Source organism: Pseudorca crassidens, chromosome 21 (assembly GCF_039906515.1).
Source record: "Pseudorca crassidens isolate mPseCra1 chromosome 21, mPseCra1.hap1, whole genome shotgun sequence".
Classification (NCBI taxonomy): domain Eukaryota; kingdom Metazoa; phylum Chordata; class Mammalia; order Artiodactyla; family Delphinidae; genus Pseudorca; species Pseudorca crassidens.
The window spans coordinates 3,845,173-3,859,885 of record NC_090316.1 but is presented as its reverse complement, the minus strand read 5'-3'; the positions used below and the strand labels follow the sequence as shown (position 1 = coordinate 3,859,885).

Genomic DNA, 14,713 nt, shown 5'->3' with positions numbered 1-14,713 from the left:
TTTCCTGTCAGACCTTTGCCTCTGACGTTCATGTGACTCGGACATGCTACCCACCCCCTCCCTGGGCTTCTCCCCGGTTTCTGTCATCTCTCAGTCACCCTCTTCACTCACTGGTTCCTGGGCTTCCTTCCACTCAAATTCCATCCTTTTTGTGACTTAGACATTCCCAGGGGAGGCCATCTAGGTTCCCCAGCATCTCGGTTTTTTCATGTCGTGTCTCAAATGGTCTTTTCTTCCCTCTCCAGCAGCTGCCCACTCTGACAGCTGCCCCCAGACACTGCCCCTGGACACTGCACCACCTCTGAAAGCTTGAAGGCCAACCTCCAGCTCCCAGACCATCTATGTCCTTGTAGTTTAGTTATTCAAGTATCCCTCCTCGTGGGCTTCCAATCTCATCATGACTCACACTTCATTGAATCTCCCATTTCTTCCCTGTCCATCAGTAGCCTCATGAATGGCTCCCCTCTTGCTTAGATTCAATCCCATTCTCCACCATTCTAATCATCGTTTACAGATGCCATAAATTCCTTTATCTGTCATGGCTTCATGCATGTGCTATGGGCAGGTATCCCAAGCAGCAGCATAAGGGATGGATTAAATCAGAAAGAAATTGGAGGCAAAGCTGCTGGGAAGAAAAAATGATTCAGCAGATAAGTATATTTATATACATATATATTCTTTGAATATATATATACACATGTATTCTTTAAAAAGGTAAATATGTTGTGTAAATGTACGGTTGAACTAAGTTACATATAGTAATTAATTATATTCTTCATGAAGAATTAGCAATATTTGACTTGATCAAATAGTTCAGCCTTGGATATGTCATGTTCAAATGATCAATTTTTGAATGACTGCCCCAAATTATCTCAAATATATTTATGCCCACAAGCTGTAAAACATTTATAGTTGTGGTATGGGGGCTAATCGGGCCTGAAAGTATCTTTCCACAGTAATTGGAAAAAGCCTCCCATATTCAGCTGGCTATTTTTAAACACAAGCAACGTCTCACTCCTTCCAAATCAGATTGCTTTAAACTTGGAGAACAAGGGCCCTTATTCAGGACATGTGTGTGCCAGCTCTAAGGCCCAGTTTCTTCAAAGTATCTGGATTGAAACAGTGCCCGGAAAAAGTGATTAAAGTAGCTATGAGTTTTGAAAACTTCGAAAACAGTCATACAGATTTTAAAGATGTATTTAAAAACAAATAAACAGAAACTAATTCTACCCAAAGTACCTGGAAAAAGAAAAAGGCCAAGGAACAGCTTAACTCTAAGTGCCAAGAGAAATGAGCAGCGGAGAAAGAAAGGGGTTTCATTGACTCAATGCCCAGAGGCCACCTCTGGCAAAGCGCTTTAAATGGCTATTTTATTCATGTGTTGTCTCTAAATCCAAAAATGTTAAGTGAAGCCAACACACCCCGGAGTGTTTGGTTCTACGTGGTGATGCTGAGGGCAGAGCTTGCTGAAGCTGCTGCAGGGTTAGGGTACCCGTCTCATGCCCACCTCCTGGGCATCCCCAGCACGGTGGGAACCAGGGAAAGTGCTGGGAAAAGAGCAAAAATGACAGAGCGCCTGTGAAAGGCAGCTCAATAAATTAGTTTTTGTTTTAATTGTTAGGGCAGAAAGCATTATATTAATCCCTGGTAGTTCTGGGACTAAGAGTGGTTTATATGAAGAAACTGTAGTGAAAAGAAAGGGAACAAAATAGTTCTGGTAAAAGAAACTTGAGAGATTTCTACCACACATATTCAAGATCTGACTAAGTAATTTTGTGCTGGTATAAACGCTGTACTGATGACGTGCCTTTGCCACGTTCTCGGACCAGGACTACCTCCCGGGTGTCTGGATGGCAGTGGGACCTGCGGAAGGCCCCGCCGCCGCAGCTGAGACAGGTTCTAGCCAGGCCTCCATCTATTTCAACTCTGTGACCTGGAACAGGTAGCCTCCCTTCGCTGACAGTTCTTTCATCTTCTTAGACTGACATGTTGGCGTCCACCCTAGGAAAGAGGAACGCCATCTCTGGAACTAATTAGGACAGAGTGTGCAGACGTGGATGTGTTAGGATGTAGCCAAGGGCCAGCCCAGCTTGACTTCATCCTTTTTGTACACTCATCCACTGGGGAAGAAGCAGGGCCCTTGAGAAGAGAAGGTTGGGACGGGGTCTTGGCGAGCAGACAGAGGGTCAGGAAAGGTTGGAAAAGCACAGTAACATTTACAAGCACAGACATGCAGTGACCCTGACGCTGACTCCCTGAAGTGGCAGCATTTCCCAACTGTGGAGCTAGAAAATGGAAACCCTGGTGCAGTGGGCGTTCCAGAGAGGGCAGGGTCAGAAAAAGGTCCTCCTGTCAAACGTGAAGAAATACGGCAGAGTGCCTGCCCTTGTTGAAGCTTCATGGAGCACCTTAGCATAGTAAAGGCTCTGACAAGTCCTGCAGCAAAGAAACAGGATTTACTGTTTAATCCTGAACTTGCTGGACTATAGAAACTTTAACAGACATGTCTGTTAACATTTCATTGAACACAGTAGATAAACATTGCTCTAGGGAATAAAAATCCAAGCTCCCTAACATGGCACGTGATGCCCTGCGGGGTCAGCTCCCGCTGCTGTCTGCCTCAAACCTGACAGGGCACCGAGCCCAACCCGCTTGAGACTCATCGCTACCCTGCCTCGCAGTTCCGCAAGCCCCGGCCGGCCCTGCACATTGCAGACCTCGGGTTTCTTTGCGTGTTTTGTTCATTGCGAACACAAATACTGTCCCTCCTCTTTCACTGGCTAATTCCTATACGTTTTTGTTTGTTTGTTTTTTGCGGTACTCGGGCCTCTCACTGTTGTGGCCTCTGCCGTTACGGAGCTCAGGCTCTGAACGCGCAGGCTCAGCGGCCATGGCTCACGGGCCCAGCCGCTCCGCGGCATGTGGGATCTTCCCGGACTGGGGCACGAACCCGTGTCCCCTGCAACGGCGGGCGGACTCTCAACCACTGTGCCAACAGGGAAGCCCCCTATACGTTTTTAAGACTGATGTGAGCCACGTGCAGGAGGACACGTCTTTCAGGGACATATTGTAACCTTGAGTAGAGCCATCTATGCATCCGTGCACAGCAGTATCCATCCTACAAACTGCTTCCTTGTATAGTATCTCATTTAGTCCTTGCTTCTATTCCGCAAGGGAGACATCATTACCATTATCATTTTACAGATGAGAAAACGAGGATCAGAAAGCCCAGTGACTCGCCCAAGATCACCTGTCGGGTCCGGAAGGGGCAGGGCCTTCTCCCTCCGAGCCGGGGCTGCCAGGGCGGCTCCTCGGTACTGGAAACCCTCAGCCTTGAGGCGCCTCTTCCATCAGGACTCTTCAGGAGGCTCTCTCCCTTCTCTCCTCCAACACCATCCCGCCCACACCATGGCCGCCTATCCGATGGGCCTCTGGTGACTCAGAGGACTGAGGACAGAGTCTCGGGGCGGGGGGGAAAGGAAACTCATTTGTACCCGGTGTGCACATCTCTCCTCACAGCTGCTGCTGTTCCCAATTTTCTGCTTGGCTGGATTTTTTTTAGTGTTAACTGGTTTTTTCCTCTTGCTAAACTCAAAACAAACCAAAAAAGCACAGTCACATAAGTGTACACGTGCGAACATGTTTCTTTCAGAAGCAAATATTTGTAAGAACAAAGAGCTGGAAAGGATGAAAATTATCTTTAAAATTTTTTACGTCACTTACGCTATTTTAGAAGTAGAAAGTGACTAAAAGAAAAGGCTGCAACTACAGCTGGAAACACTGAGCTCATTAACCCTTTATCTTCCTCAGCTGCCCGGGATCCTCGGCTTGTGGGGAGCTCCCAGGGGCGGTGAGTGAGGCTTGTTCCTCCAGTCTGCACCCCTGGGCCCTCCTAAGGATGCAGCCTAAGAAAACCACTTGCACCGAGACACTAGAGTGTGGTGGGTTTGCTCCTCCCAGAGTAATTAGTGTATTAAAGGAGAATCCACCCTCACCCCCAAGGCAATGATTAACCCAGAGAAATGAATCCATGGGGATAGATCTTTTGGGTCTATGTCACTCTGATAAGCATAACTTTTAGGCCAAGTAGGCCTTCCTGGCATCTTCCAAGTTGCTTCACAAGCAAGGACCTTTTCCTCTCCCCTGACTACCAGGTGGAGATAAGTGAAGCAAAGTTTAAAAAAAGGGGTTTTAATGCCTATGTGTGTTAAATGGAATAAACAGTCATTTTCCATTATTTAAGCAGCTGCACAGACCTAATGAAAAGCATTCTGTTTTCAAACAGTTGCACTTTTAAGTGTTTCTTGCTGCCCTCTACCCCTCACTCCTCTTGTACTTGACGTGGCCTATCAAGATAAATAAGGCCTTTTTTCTGCTATTGCAGGATTTCCTTCTGAAATGCAGAGAGCATGGGTGAGAAGCAAATCCACGCATGCCTGGTTGAGGTTGCTGATTCTGCCTGGTCCGCCAGGCGAAGGTGAACCAGACCTGCACACCTGAGTCATCTGCACCTGCCTGCTGGGCATGACTACGTGCCCACCACACCTTGGTGCTCCATGCTGGCTCTTATCTCACCTATTTTATACACAGTAGTTTGTGTCTCTTAATCCCATACCCCCATCGTGCCCCTCTCCCCACTGGTAACCACTAGTTTGTTCTCTATATCTGTGAGTCTGTTTCTGTTTTGTTACATACATTTGTTCTATTTTTTAGATTCCATATATAAGTGATAACATACAGTAATTGCTTTCTCTGACTTATTTCACTAAGCATAATACCATCTAGGTCCATCCACATTGTTGCAAATGGCAAAATTTCATTCTTTTTTATGGCTAATATTCCATTGTATACATACACCACATCTTTTTTTTTTTTTTTTTTTTTATGTGATACGCGGGCCTCTCAGTGTTGTGGCCTCTCCCGTTGCGGAGCACAGGCTCCGGACGCGCAGGTCCAGCGGCCATGGCTCATGGGCCCAGCCGCTCCACGGCATGTGGGATCTTCCTGGACTGGGGCACAAACCTGTGTCGCCTGCAACGGCAGGCGGACTCTCAACCACTGCATCAGCAGGGAAGCCCTATACCACATCTTCTTTATCCATTCATCTGTTGATGGACACTTAGGTTGCTTCCATATCTTGGTCATTGTAAATAATGCTGTTATGAACATTGGGGTGCATGTGTCTTTTCAAATTAGCGTTTTCGTTTTCCTTGCATATATACCCAGGAGTGGAATTGCTGGATCATATAGTAGTTCTATTTTTAATTTTTGAGGAATCTCCATACTGTTTTCCATACCGGCTGCACCAATTTATATTCCCACCAATTGTGCACCACGAGGGCTCCCTTTCCTCCACACCCTCACCAACATTTGTTATTTGTAGACTTCTTGATGATAACTATTCTGACAGATGTGAGATGATCTATCATTGTAGTTTTGGTTTGCATTTCTCTGATGATTAATGATGTGGAGCATCTTTTCATGTGCCTGTTGGCCATCTGTATGTCCCCTTTGGAGAAATGTCTATTCAAGTCTTCTCTGACGCAGTTCACACTCATACTAATCTACTTATCAAACAGTCGCCTGGCCACACCCTAAGTGTTCTCTTCCAAACATGCTTTCTCATTTTCTTTGTAATATGATAATTTTTCAAATCTTCAAGTTCTAGTTCCTTTTTGCTTAATAATACCATCTTCAAGCCATTTCTCTCTTCTCACAATTTACTATAAGAAGTCAAAAGGAGCCAAGCCTTTCCTTTAACACTTCACTTAGAAACCTCCTCAGCTAGGAATTCCCTGGTGGTCCAGTGGTTAGGACTCCAAGCTTCCACTGCAGGGGGCACGGGTTTGATCCCTGGTTGGGAAACTAAGATCCTGAAAGCCACACGGACAAGAAAAACCCTCCTCAGCTGAATATTCAATTTTATCACTCCCATGTCCTGCCTTCCACAAAACACTAGGAAACAAACACAATTCAGCTAAGTTCTTTGCCAATTTATAAGAAGGATTGTCTTTTCTCCATTGTCCAGTAACACGTTCCTTGTTTCCATCTGAGACCCCATCAGAACGGCCTTTTCCATCCATATATCTGCCAACATTCTGTACATGATTATTTATGTGATCTCTAAGGAGATGGAAGCTTTCTCTACAGCTCTCCTTTCCTTTCTGAGCTTGCACCAGCACTGCCTTTAAAAGTTCCTTTATTGCCCAGTTTCAAAGCTGCTTCCACATTTTTAAGTATTTATTATAGCAGCACCCCATTTCCGTCTCAGCTTGGGCTGCTATCACAAACTACCATAAACTGAGTGGCTTATCAACAATAGAAACGTATTTCTCACAGCTCTGGAGGTTGGGAAATACAAGATCAAGGTGCTGGCCAACTTGGTGTCTGGCGAGATCCCTATTCCTGGTTGCCCACTGCTGACTCTTGGTGTGTCCTCACGTGGCAGAAAGAGCAGGAACTGCCCTCTGGCCTCTTCTTGTAAGGACACTAATCCCACCAAAGGGGCTCCACCCTCATGACCTGATTATCTCCCAAAGGCCCCACCTCCAAACACAATTCCTCTGGGACTAGGTTTCGATGTGAATCTTGGAGGGACACAAACATTCAGCCCACAAAGGCCGTCTTCTATTAACTCTCCCCACTCTAATATGATGTCCTTTCTTCTGAGCCCTGTGGCATTTTGGTTTCATGGCCTCTAAGGACGTTTACTTGCCTGTGCAGTTTGCACTCCACAGGGTCTAAGCTGCTTTGGGCACTGACAGTGCAGTCTCACCTCTGTAGCCCTGTCACACAGGACTCACAGCACCTGGCACACAGGAGATGCTCGGTAGCATTTGTTAAAATAGTGAACTTGTGTCACTTCCTGGCAATGACATCAGTTGTTCAATCTATTTGTCTTATCTTAGAAGAAAGCATCAGGATTCAAATTCCCTTCTATGGTCCTAACATGGTAATTATTCAGTAACACTATGAAGTAAAATATATTCAGTAACATTCTGAAGTTAAAATATAAAAATTAAAAAAAATTTTACGTGCAGAAGTTGAACCCTCACATCTGTGCTACTGGTAAGGTGTGAGGCTAGTACTGCAGTCTGGTCCACGGCTCCTTCCTCTCCATCACTCTCTCCAGACCAAAGCCTAGGTCTTGTCTCTGTTAGGGGACAGTCCTTCAGCCTGAAGCTCCTGTCAAGAAGTACAGCAGAGGGCTTCCCTGGTGGCGCAGTGGTTAAGAATCCACCTGCCAATGCAGGGGACACGGGTTCGAGCCCTGGTCCGGGAAGATCCCACATGCCACAGAGTAACTAAACCCGTGTGCCACAATTACTGAGCCCGCGAGCCACAACTACTGAGCCTGTGAGCCACAACTACTGAAGCCTGCGCGCCTAGAGCCCATGCTCCACAACAAAAGAAGCCACTGCAATGAGAAGCCCGCGCACTGCAACAAAGAGTAGCCACTGCGTGCTGCCAACTAGAGAAAGCCTGCGCACCTGAGGACCCAATGCAGACAAAAATAAATAAATAAAATAAATAAATTTATTTTAAGAAACTTAAAAAAAAAAGTACAGCAGAAGCTGGGAAATCCTAAAACTGAAGCTGGGAATCCACTGGACAAGTAAGGATCCCCAATATTATCCAGCCTTATTAATTCTAGATTTCTCCCTCCCTATTGCTTAAGTGATCACATTGTACCTTTTTTGGGACAGAGGTTCTGTTTAACACTGATCCAGGGGACTGGTTCTTGACTTCTGGATCATTCTACCCTTTCAGGAATTAGGGAGTAGAGCAAAAGATCAAACTCCCCAACAAGGGCTGAGGATCACTGTGTTTTCCCTTCAAAGCCTTCATGCAGGGCCGTTACCAGAGGGTGAAAAGAGGGTGCTCATCATATGGGTACAGCTGTTCCTATTAAGACCTGATAAAACCTCCTTCACTTCTATGTAAACGGTGCCTCACTATGCAAGTATATCAGACACATATACACATATATCAGACACATATACACATATATCAGACACATATACATATACAGACACATTTTCAAGCTCACTGCTGAATTAGTCATAGTTCCGTAGAGTCTCAATAAACTTTGTAGTCTGGTGTATATTAAAAAATTATCAATATGTAGTTCTGATCTGAGTTTACAATTTAGCCTAATATTTTACTTATGGGAGAGGAGTTGTAACATTAAAACATTTCAGATGGCTTTTGAGACTGTGTCAGGAGTTAGAAAAAAGAAAATTTCTAAACCCTTTTGAAAACTTCCTTCTCTCCTGTCTTTTCTTTCTTACTTCTACCATTGGCATCAGAATCAATGTTTCTGGCAGAAAGTGCTAGAAAAGGAAGTATTACTGATGGCCAGAGTGTCTAGCAAGGATGGGGAGGACAGGGAAGGGGAGAGCTCAGCCAGGGTCCGGGTGGAGGCTTTGCACGGTGGCCCCGGGGAACCTGTCCTGTCTGAGGGGACCCCACAGAGGAAGAGTGGGAGGAGAGTCTGGGAATGCAGGGATGGTGCAGGCAAACCACTGTCTGTGGAGTTGACAACGCTGGAGACACTGGGGACCTAGGCTCATAGGCGTGCAGACCTGGGGCTTGGAAGACAGGTGCAGAGCGTCAGTATAGTTGGCTGGCCAGGATGGGGTGGGCACTGCCAGGATGCGATGGGGTGGCAGGGAGTGTGGCCTGGGTGGGTCTGGGAGGCACCTGGTGCCATCAGGGCCCTGTGTGCAGTTATGACAGAAGGGCTGAGGGCTGGCTTTGCCTCTGGTCAGCAGCAGGGGACAAGTTGACCCACCTCCCTGGGCCTCAGGCTCTGCATCCCGAGGACTAAACAGGAGAGCAGATGGGAGGTGCTGGGCATGTGGGATCAAAATGCGCCGTCACCAAGTTCACCTGGAACTTACAAAATGTGCACTTGAAATCATTGCTACTCAACTAATCAAGCTTCCGTGAAGCCTCCTTCCAGGAAACTCACAGCCCTATGAGGATGGCTTCCCCAAGGGACAATTACAGACCAAGTGAAGAGGTACAACCTCTGGCTCTGACCCGGGCCTCAGCGAACACAGACCCCAAACACACTCCTCCCCTTCAAGCCGCCCTTCTCCTCCCCCCACCCCAGCCCCTCGGTGGAGTGGTCCTGCTCCCTGCAAGGACCCCACCTCTAACTGCCCAGCGCCTCGTAGTAGAAAGTGTCTCAGAACCGTGAACGAGAGGATGGCCATCTAAGCTCGACACAGGACAGAGCGTTCAAGTTCCTCAGGCCAGTGCTCTGATCTGTTCAAGAAATTTTTCCATTTACTTCAAAAGCATCAGCCTGTGTGATCAGATGCCAGTGTAGACACGTAGCAACTTAACATACAAAGAATCGCTCAGAACACACCCATGTGTGTATGGAGTTGGGTGGCAGGCAGTAAAGGAAATAGAAGCAGGATGGAAATGAAAGCCTCTTTCTAATCAGAGCATTTCCCAAGCGTTCCCATCTGGTTCCTCCATAAATAGTCATCACAAGGGGACTATCTGACACAGTGTCATCTCCTGAAGAAATGAGCCCGGCTTGCTTTTGGAGGAGAGGAAAAAATAGTCACAGGGGACTGGGTTTGGAGAAAGTAAGGAGTGGAGGAGTTGAGGGGACCACGTGCCCCTGGAACCTGGGGAGGATGTGAGAAAATTTTCTTTTTTTAACCTCTCCAAATCTCAAGTCTTTGTCTGTAAAATGGAAGATAACGCTGTCCTCTAAATATATTCATTGGGAGGCAATGTGGCATTGTGGAAAGGGCATGGACTTTGGATCCTGAATGACCTGGGTCCACCTCATTGCTATGTCACTTTGGGAAAGCAGTTTAACTTCTGCAGATTTTGTGTTCCTGTCTGAGACAGAGTCTAATATTTACCTTGTTCTGGGGGTGAGAAGTCATATATATAAAGTGCCCTTGGCCGTGTCAGGCATAAAAGAGATTTTTCGTAAATGGCAGCTCTCACTGTCACCACCATCAAGCTCACTATTAGGCAAATCTCCTTATGATAACGGAGGAAACCAAGCTACAACTGTGAAGGTGCATTTCTAACCAGTAGACATAATATTCTGGAAAGTCCTGAAGCTTTATTTGTACGGCCTGAGCAGGAATGCTCAGTGCTGATTCCTGCCATCAGTCTTGTTACTGATCTCAGGTCTGGCTGCCCACCACCCAAAAATCAATACCCGAGTATGGAGGTTCCTTAAAAAACTAAAAATAGAATTACCATATGACCCAGCCATCCCACTACTGGGCATATACCCAAAGAAAACCATAATTCAAAAAGACACATGCACTCCAATGTTCATTGAAGCACTATTTACAATAGCCAGGTCATGGAAGCAACCTAAATGCCCATCAAAAGATGAGTGGATAAAGAAGATGTGGTACATATATACAATGGAATAGTACTCAACCATAAAAAGGAATGAAATTGGGTCATTTGTAGAGACGTGGATGCATCTAGAGACTGTCATACAGAGTGAAGTAAGTCAGAAAGAGAAAAACAAATATCGTATATTAACGCATATATGTGGAGCCTAGAAAAATGGTACCGATGAACCGGTTTGCAGGGCAGAAATAGAGACACAGATGTAGAGAACAAACATACAGACACCAAGGGGGGATAGTAGCAGGGTGGTGGTGGTGGTGGTGTGATGAATTGGGAGATTGGGATTGACATGTATACACTAATTTGTATAAAGTAGATAACTAACAAGAACCTGCTGTATAAAAAATAAATAAAATAAAATTCAAAAATTCAACAAAAACAAACAAACCAAAAAATCAATACCTGAGAGGCAGTGGTTGGTAGAAAGGAAAAATGCTTTAATCAGAAAAGCCCGCAATCTGGGGAGAAGGTGGACTCATGTCCCAAGACCAATTAAGATTCTACTCAGCCATGACAGTTTTTAAAGGGAAAAAAGGGGCATAATTTCAGTTAATCATTTAGATAGAGGGTCAGAGTCATCACCCTCCCCCACTGAGTGCAGGCTTCTCAACTTCTTGTGATTTTCTTTAGATACTGTCTTGTTCACACAGTCTGTTCACAAGATTACTGAAGGGGAAGCTAGGGAAGAGATCTGATCATCTGTTAATTACTTATTCTTCATTTCTACTTCTCTGATCTAAGGAAAGAACCAACAAGTTAGGCAAGGTATTGTGTGATCAGAAGATTTGAAAAGTGTGCTTGGGCTGGAGATGAGCAGAGCATGCAGGTGCCTGGTTTAAGGTTAGTTACAATATATTGGGTTAGCCAAAAAGTTTGTTCGGGGTTTTTCCATAAGATGCTTTGCTAAAGTAACAAGAAAGGGGGTTTCCTGCTGAGGGCAGTTTCCTGCAAAGAGCTACTTACAAATCCCCCCCACCCCCACCCCCCACCCCCGCCCCCATCAGATATCATTTCTTTTCTATGGGATTAGGAACGAAGGTACATCTTCTGTAACTTCTTCATGCTGAGAAAGGGCATTGAGGTCTTAGAGTGGAAGATGTTGACATGTGTCCGTAGTATCTCTTTGCTGACGGTTTTTATTGCCTGCTTATGTATACAGGCAGAGCAAGCTATAATTACTTTGATGCTCACAAAGGTATAGATGATCATGAGCAACAGTGCTAATCCCATTCTCTTGAGGCCAGTTCTTGGAATTGTGCTAGCCATAGACTCAGTACTGCTCAGGGTGTGGCAGTTATATCATGGCTGCAGTCTGGTCATCATGCAGTGAGCTTTTTCCCTCTGGTGGCAGTTATAGTATCTGTAAAACAGCTCAGGAGTGTGCATCAGACACTGAGTCTGGGACCCTATTGTCCTGATCATTAGCTGCTTGGGCTCACTCTTTTGGACTCAGGGAGGCCTGGGAGACTTCAGCTTTTCTACAAACGAGAGGCAGGGGACATGGAGAGGCCTTTGTAATTGGGGGCCCCACAGAGTTCTGCTCGGGTCCACTCTCTCTGCCTCCCTAACCATTCAGGCTTCATTTCTGCCAAGCTCTCCCTCTGGCCCACCCCCACCTCCGCCTTGTCTCTCGTTCTTTCTTGAATCAAGAATGCATTTTCCGGGAATTCCCTGGTGGTGCAGTGGTTAAGAATCCGCCTGCCAGTGCAGGAGACACGGGTTCGAGCCCTGGTCCGGGAAGATCCCACATGCCGCTGAGCAACTTAAGCCCGGGCACCACAACTACTGAGTCTACGGTTTAAGCCCGCGAGCCACAACTACTGAAGCCCGCACGCCTAGAGCCCATGCTACGCAAGAGAAGCCACCGCAATAAGCCCACACGCTGCAACTAGAGAAAGCCCATGCGCACACAGCAATGAAGACCCAATGCAGTCAAAAATAAAAAAGAAAAATTAAAAAAAGAAGGAAGAAAATTCTTGGAAAATTATTTTTAAACAGTGCATTTTCCAAAACATATCCTTTGGCAGGAGAGGACTATAGTTACCACCTTCTTCTCTTCTTATCAGGTGCTAATGCCGGAAGGTCATGACCAAACTGGGCACAGGGACTCCAGAAGGCTCCAAATTTAGTTGCCAAGGACGGGTGGCGTGAACTCCCCTGAGAGAATGAGTGCGTGTGGAGAGGATGTCACTCCTGAATGGAATATTTCCAGGAGCCCTTGGGACCCCCGGGACATGGTCCTCTAACACTCTTTCTCTGGAATCACTACTCTTGGGAGAATTACTTTTCTTCAATTCAGACAACAGATCTTGATAAGGTACCATTTTGTACAATCTTAAATCATTTAAGCTCTTAAGAACGCTAGAGAAACAACTTTAGCGAGTAGCTCCCTGGGCAGCGAGGCAGCTCATGTGGGTGGGTGGGCCTTTCCAGGGAGCCCAGGTTTGGAGAGAGGAGCAGATGGGCTGGACCAGCTGTGTGCACCGTCCACCGGTCTAGAGAGGGAAGGAGGGAGCCAGACCCGATGAAATCTCCACTGCACCCCGGACCCCGGTGCTCTCAGTCTCTTTCTGCGTCTCTGGAAGGGGGCTCAGCTGCCGACTGCATGAGGTTGTCACAAGGTTGGAGAGAGAGAAGCCCTGACATCTCTCCTCAGTGCCCACTCCCCGCTCCACCCGTGTTAAGTTTCTAGATCTTCTTTTCTCGCTAGAAGTGATGAGAAGAGGTCATTAGCAGAAATAGAGTCCAGTTTAAATTATCTGTTGTTTGCCTTCACACCTTATGAATCTTGAAGGTCAGTGGTGGTGGAGAAATCAATTTAGAATCCTTTCAGACAAAGAGATCTTGAGTTTTCAGAGAAATCAGACGATGGTTAAGTTTAGAGTTATTATTAATGATATTATTATAACAACACCCATCCTGATGTAAAGACTTAATAAATATTAATTTTGTGTTTACAGAGTACTCTTACACAGATTATCCCCCTTGACCTTCAAAACAATTCTTTAAGACAGAAAGGGCAGAAATATATTTTGCTCAGGTAAGTCCACTGAGGGTCAGAAACATGCTGTGAGTCACAGCTAATAAATGATCATGTCAGACCTCCAGACCCCAAACTCACTGCTAACCCTAACCTTAACCCTTCCCTCATCGCAGTGACTTCTTCAGTTCTCAGATGCTTACCCATCAGATAGGAAGCGTACAAACTTGCATATGATTGCCATTGCAGGTTTAAAAAAAAAAAAGATTTCATGCAACAGCTCAAATTGTTCCATTGGGTCAACCAAACTTCCTAGGCCTGAAAAGTGTGTGCATATGCATTCTAAGAAATGCTAACATTTATCGAGAAACCTTTTTGTGCCCGTTACTATGCTAAACAAGACGTTGACAGACACTTCCACTTCATCCTCTCAGCAACCCTATGAAGTGGGTATTGTTAACGCAGAGAAGAGGAAACTGATTATCAGAGAGGTTAAGTAACTTGCTCAAGGTCACAAAGCCACACAGTGGGCTCAGAAAAATGTCTGTGTAGCACCAAAGCTCGTGCTCTCAGTCCCTGTGCTATTTACATCACAGCAGAAACCCATGTTTTTCTGGCACCTGCCCCTACTTCTCACAGAGAACCCCAGCTCCCTAAAAGTCCCCCCAATACTAAGGAGGTGTCTTACACGTGTCCTCCAGGTAAGTCCCTCCGCCCTCCTGTCAACCCCCCAGTGGCATCCCCGCCATTTGTTTACTCTCCTCCCAGGCCAGCCCAAACAACCTAGACATGAAACATTTGGCAGTAATCACCTCTGCGGCAGCCTTGCTAATAACAAGTCGGAAGAGAGAATTGTCCTGAACTCACCACCACCACAGACTTTGTGGTACATTTTTTTTTTTTTTTTTTTTGCAGTACGCGGGCCTCTCACTGTTGTGGCCTCTTCCGCTGAGGAGCACAGGCTCTGGACGCGCAGGCTCAGCGGCCATGGCTCACGAGCCCAGCCGCTCCGCGGCATGTGGGATCTTCCCGGACCAGGGCACGAACCCGTGTCCCCTGCATCGGCAGGCGGACTCTCAACCACTGCGCCACCAGGGAAGCCCCTGGTACATTGTTTTATTTGCAGATTGGAGTTGAAGTGAAACTTCTCTTCTGATGGTTCCTTAAGCCCCTGCCCATCTGGGGCAGTTGTGGTAAAAAGGCAATCATTTCCCCTCCCCGAGCTCCACCTTCCTCACCTGTGCAGTGGAAACACTGCCCCCTGCCTCTCAAGATGGGGTTGAACTGTGAATAACAGAAATGCAGAGCACCTAGTGTGATGCTCGAACC

The 14,713-nt window shown here is 46.3% G+C and overlaps 1 long non-coding RNA gene across 1 annotated transcript in view; it reads right to left on the bottom strand.

Moving 5' to 3' along the window:
* The window catches only part of LOC137216073 (uncharacterized), a 40,603-nt gene extending 37,170 nt beyond the window's left edge, over positions 1-3,433 (bottom strand). The window contains exon 1 of the long non-coding RNA XR_010939581.1: positions 3,251-3,433. This is a non-coding gene — a long non-coding RNA (uncharacterized lncRNA). The remainder of the gene's footprint in view (positions 1-3,250) is intronic.
* Between the last annotated feature and the right edge of the window lie 11,280 nt (positions 3,434-14,713).